The sequence below is a fragment of the Salvelinus sp. IW2-2015 genome, linkage group LG18, assembly GCF_002910315.2.
Source record: "Salvelinus sp. IW2-2015 linkage group LG18, ASM291031v2, whole genome shotgun sequence".
Classification (NCBI taxonomy): Eukaryota; Metazoa; Chordata; class Actinopteri; order Salmoniformes; family Salmonidae; genus Salvelinus; species Salvelinus sp. IW2-2015.
Genome location: NC_036858.1, coordinates 50,362,660 through 50,368,659, shown reverse-complemented (window position 1 = coordinate 50,368,659; position 6,000 = coordinate 50,362,660). Strand labels below are relative to the sequence as shown.

General features: G+C 39.7%; 1 protein-coding gene across 1 annotated transcript in view; it reads left to right on the top strand.

The window, feature by feature from the left end:
• Positions 1 to 6,000, top strand: part of LOC111978213 (leucine zipper putative tumor suppressor 2 homolog) — a 103,364-nt gene that overhangs the window by 60,864 nt on the left and 36,500 nt on the right. The window contains exon 2 of the mRNA XM_024008142.3: positions 366 to 492. The gene's annotated coding sequence lies outside the window, so the exon portion shown is untranslated. The remainder of the gene's footprint in view (positions 1 to 365; positions 493 to 6,000) is intronic.

Below are 6,000 nucleotides of genomic sequence, written 5' to 3'. Positions count from 1 at the left end.
GATGAAAGATACAGATCTTGTTGAATCAGCCATCATTCTGATTTTTAAAATGTTTTTACCAGGAAGACACAATATGTTCACCCACAGACATAATTCAAACGGTTTTAGAAACTAGAGATTGTTTTCTATCCAATAGTAATAATAATATGCATATTGTACGAGCAAGAATTGAGTATGAGGCAGTTTAATTTGGAGACGATATTTTCCAAAGTGGAAACAGCACCCCCTAGATTGACAAAAGGATATACCATAGTGTTACAGTTTCACATGATAGAAAGTAATATAATTTGCTTCTAACATGTATTTGCTGTTCTGTCTCTGTACATGCATTACCTTATTGTTCCTCTCTCTCTCTGTGTTTCCAGACTCCAGGTCAGGAGGTGTAGTGGAGGAGAGGCAGCCCAAGAAGTAGTGAGATTCTGGGGATGAGAAGTCCCTGTTCTCTTCCTGTCTTCCCCAGAGAACCAGGAGAACACTGGGACTCTCAAACAGGTAAAGGTCAGTGTTTGGTGTTTGTCTGTCATGTTAACATACGAATTAGAAGAAAATCAATACATAACAATTTGGTGGGTGCTTATATTTGTCCTATTTTACACATGTACACGTGTGTATTAATTGGAAATGTGTTTTTTGCATATCCCAACTCCATTATCAACAGCAACCCTGGAGCAATTAGGGGGAAGTGCCTTGCTCAAGGGCACAACAACCGATTGTTCACCCTGTTGGCTCGGGGATTCAAACTAGTGACATTCCAGTTACTGGCCCAATGCTCTAACCGCTAGGTTATCTGCCGCCACAACCGCTAGGCTACCTGCCGCCACATATCAGTGTCCTGAAACTCAGCCATTTTCCCAAGTCACGTAGAAATTTGTTCTCCCTCTCTCTCTTTCATTCAATTCAATTCAACAGGTTTTATTGGCATGGGAAACATATGTTTACATTTCCAAAGCAAGTGAAATAGATAATAAACAAAAGTGAAATAAACAATCAAAAACAAACAGTAAACATTACACTCACAAAAGTTTCAAAGGAATGTCATTTAAAATGTCACATTATGGCTATGTACAGTGTTGTAACGATGTACAAATAGTTAAAGTACAAAAGGGAAAATAAATAAGCATAAATATGGGTTGTATTTACAATGGTGTTTGTTTTTTCACTGGTTGACCTTTTCTTGTGGCAAAAGGTCACAAATCTTGCTGCTGTGATGGCACACTGTGGTATTTCACCTAAAAGATATGGGAGTTGATCAGTATTGGATTTGTTTTCTTATTCTTTGTGGGTCTGTGTAATCTGAGGGAAATATGTGTTGCTAATATTGTCATACAGTTGAAGTCGGAAGTTTACATACACCTTAGCCAAATACATTTAAACTCAGTTTTTCACAATTCCTGACATTTAATCCTAGTAAACATTCCCTGTCTTAGGTCAGTTAAGATCACCACTTTATTTTAAGAATGTGAAATGTCAGAATAATAGAGAATGATTTATTTCAGCTTTTGTTTCTTTCATCACATTCTCAGTGAGTCAGAAGTTTACATACACTCAATTAGTATTTGGTAGCATTGCCTTTAAATTGTTTATCTTGGGTCAAACGTTTCAGGTAGCCTTCCACAAGCTTCCCACAATAAGTTGGGTGAATTTTGGCCCATTCCTCCTGACAGAGCTGGTGTAACTGAGTCAGGTTTGTATGCCTCCTTACTCGCACACGCTTTTTCAGTTCTGCCCACAAATTTTCTATGGGATTGAGGTCAGGGCTTTGTGATATCCACGTCCAATACCTTGGCTTTGTTGTCCTTAAGCCATTTTGCCACAACTTTGGAAGTATGCTTGGGGTTATTGTCCATTTGGAAGACCCATTTGCGACCAAGCTTTAACTTCCTGACTGATGTCTTGAGCTGTTGCTTCAATATATCCACATAATTTTCCATCCGATGAAGCCATCTATTTTGTGAAGTGCACCAGTCCCTCTGCAGCAAAGCACCCCCATAACATGATGCTGCCACCCCGTGCTTCACGGTTTGGGATGGTGTTCTTCGGCTTGCAAGCGTCCCCTTTTCCCTCCAACATAACGATGTTCATTATAGCCAAAAGTTCTATAATTTGTTTTCATCAGACCAGAGACAAATTTCTCCAAAAAGTACGATTTTGTCCCCATGTGCAGTTGCAAACCGTAGTCTGGCTTTTTTATGGCGGTTTTGGAGCAGTGGCTTCTTAATTTCTGAGCGGCCTTTCAGGTTATGTCGATATAGGACTCGCTTTTCTGTGGATATAATACTTTTGTACTTGTTTCCTCCAGCATCTTCAACAAAGTCCTTTGCTGTTTTCTGTGGATTGATTTGCACTTTTCGCACCAAAAGTACTTCATGCTCTAGGAGACAGAACGCGTCTCCTTCCTGAGCGGTATGATGTGGCGTTGGGGTACCATGGTGTTTATACTTGCGTACTATTTGTTTGTACAGATGAACATGGTCTTCAGGCGTTTGGAAATTGCTCCTAAGGATGCACCAGACTTGTGGAGGTCTTGGGTGATTTCTTTGATTTTCCCATGATGTCAAGCAAGAGACACTGAGTTTGGAAGGTAGGCCTTGAAAATACATCCACAGGTACACATCCAATTGACTCAAATTATGTATAAATTAGCCTATCAGAAGTTCTAAAGCCATGCATAATTTTCTGGAATTTCCAAGCTGGTTACGGATACGAATACGGGTTCACTTTCCTAACAACCGCTGAAATGTGCAGGGCGCCATATTCAAAAATATTTATAAAAAATATTTATAATCAAACAATCACAAGTGAAATATACCAACCACAGGCTTAAGCTTGTTGTTAATCCACCTATCGTGTCAGATTTTGAAAATATATTTTACAGCGAAAGAAATCCAAGCTTTTGTGAGTGTAGCTTTCAATGCTACATCAGCTAGCCCCAAATTAGCATGGTCACGAAAGTCAGAAAAGCAATAAAATGAATCGCTTACCTTAGATAATCTTCAGACGTTTCCACTCACGAGACTTAGCCTTATATTAGCTTGGTTAGCTTGGTCACGAAAGTAAGAAAAGCAATACAATTAATCGCTTACTTTTGATAATCTTCGGGTGTTTCCACTCACGAGACTCCCAGTTACACAACAAATGTTTTTTTTGTTCGATAAATATTTMTTTTATCACAAAAAAACGCCATTTGGGTTGCGCATTATTTTGAGAAAACAAAAGTCGTGTTCCGTTCGCCAAATCCCAAAAAGTATCCGAAATGGTCGTGGAAACATTTAAAATGTTTTTTATAATCAAACCTCAGTTTTTCTTTAACAAACATAATCGATAATATTTCAACCGGAGCATAACCTATTCATTAAGAGAGAAAAGGAAAATGGTGAGCTCCTCCCGCGCGCGCAGGAAATATTCAGAGGACACCTGACCTCTTTTGAAACATCTCGCTCATTTTTCAAAATAAAAGCCTGAAACTATGTCTAAAGCCTGGTCACAGCCTGAGGAAGCTATTGGGAAAAGAATCTGGTTGATACCCCTTTAAATGGAGGTTAGACAGGCCAGGAAACAAATATATTTTTTAAAGAATATCACTTCCGGGTTACTTTTTCTCAGGATTTTGCTTGCAGAATAAGTATTATTTTTCTCACAGACAATATTTTGACAGTTTTGGAAACTTTGGAGTGTTTTCTATCCTAATCTGTAAATTATATGCATATTCTACGATCTGGGCCAGAGAAAATGTCAGTTTACGTTGGATACGTTATTTAAAAATAAAAATAAATTCTGACCCCTAGCGCTAAGAGGTTTTAAAGGCACAGTCAACTTAGTGTATGTAAACTTCTGACCCACTGGAATTGTGATACACTGAATTATAAGTGAAATAATCTGTCTGTGAACAATTATTGGAAAAATGACTTGTGTCATGCACAAAGTAGATGTCCTAACCGACTTGCCAAAACTATAGTTTGTTGACAAGAAATTTGTGGAGTGGTTGAAAAACGAGTTTTAATGACTCCAACCTAAGTGTATGTAAACTTCCGACTTCAACTGTATATTTGGCAGGAGGTTTGGAAGTGCAGCTCAGTTTCCACCTAATTTTGTGGGCAGTGTGCACAGTGTGCACCTACAGCGACCTTTCTCAATAGCAAGGCTCTGCTCACTGAGTCTGTACATAGTCAAAGCTTTCCTTAAGTTTGGGTCAGTCACAGTGGTCAGGTATATTGCCACTGTGTACTCTCTGTTTAGTGCCAAATAGCATTCTAGTTTGTGCTGTTTTTTTGTTAATTATTTCCAATGTGTCAAGTAATTGTAACGGCAGTCTAAGTCGTCCTCCTCATCGGACGAGGAGAGGCGAGAAGGATCAGAGGACCAATGTACAGCGTGGTAAGTTTCCATAATTTAATGACATGAAAACTAGACAAGAATACAAAACAACAAACGTACTAACCGTCACAGTCCCATGTGGCACAAACACTGACACAGGAGACAACCACCCACAAAATCCCAACACAAAACAAGCCACCTATATATGATTCTCAATCAGGGACAACGATTGACAGCTGCCTCTGATTGAGAACCATATTAGGCTGAACACAGAAACAGACAAACTAGACACACAACATAGAATGCCCACCCAGCTCACGTCCTGACCAACACTAAAACAAGCACAACACATAAGAACTCTGGTCAGGACGTTACAGTAATCTTTTTGTTTTCTCATGATTTGGTTGGGTCTAATTGTGTTGCTGTCCTGGGGCTCTGTGGGGTCTGTTTGTGTTTGTGAACAGAGTCCCAGGACCAGCTTGCTTAGGGGACTCTTCTCCAGGTTCATCTCTCTGTAGGTGATGGCTTTGGTATGGAAGGTTTAGGAATTGATTCCTTTTAGGTGGTTGTAGAATTTAACGKCTCTTTTCTGTATTTTGATAATTAGCGGGTATCGGCCTAATTCTGCTCTGCATGCATTATTTGGTGTTTTACGTTGTACACAGAGGATATTTTTGCAGAATTCTGCATGCAGAGTCTCAATTTGGTGCTTGTCCCATTTTGTGAATTCTTGGTTGGTGAGCGGACCCCAGACCTCACAACCATAAAGGGAAATGTGTTCTATAATTGATTCAATTGTTTTTAGCCAGATCCTAATTGGTATGTCAAATTAAATATTTATTTTGATGGCATAGAATGCCCTTTTTGTCTTGTCTCTCAGATCATTCACAGCTTTGTGGAAGTTACCTGTGGCGCTGATGTTTAGGCCAAGGTATGTATAGTGTTTTGTGTGCTCTAGGTCTAGATGGAATTTGTATTTGTGGTCCTGGCGACTGGACCTTTTTTGGAACACCATTATTTTGGGCTTACTGAGATTTACTGTCAGGGCCCAGGTCTGACAGAATCTGTGCAGAAGATCTAGGTGCTGCTGTAGGCTGTCCTTGGTTGGGGACAGAAGCACCAGACCATCAGCAAACAGTAGATATTTGACTTCAGATTCTAGTAGGGTGAGGCCGGGTGCTGCAGACTGTTCTAGTGCCCTCGCCAATTCGTTGATTTATATGTTGAAGAGGGTGGGGCTTAAGCCGCATCCCTGTCTCACCCCACGGCCCTGTGGGAAGAAATGTGTGTGTTTTTTGCCTATTTTAACCGCACACTTGTTGTTTGTGTACAAAGATTTTATAATGTCGTATGTTTTTCCCCCAACACCACTTTCCATCAATTTGTATAGCAGACCCTCATGCCAAATAGATTCAAAGGCTTTTTTGAAATCAACAAAGCATGAGAAGACTTAGTCTTTGTTTTGTTTGTTTGTCAATTAGGGTGTTTAGGGTGAATACGTGGTCTGTCATACAATAATTTGGTAAAAAGCCAATTTGACATTTGCTCAGTACATTGTTTTCATTGAGGAAATGTACGAGTCTGCTGTTAATGATAATGCAGAGGATTTTCCCAAGGTTGCTGTTGACCCATATCCCACTGTAGTTATTGGGGTCAAATTTGTCTCCACTTTTGTGGATTTAGGTG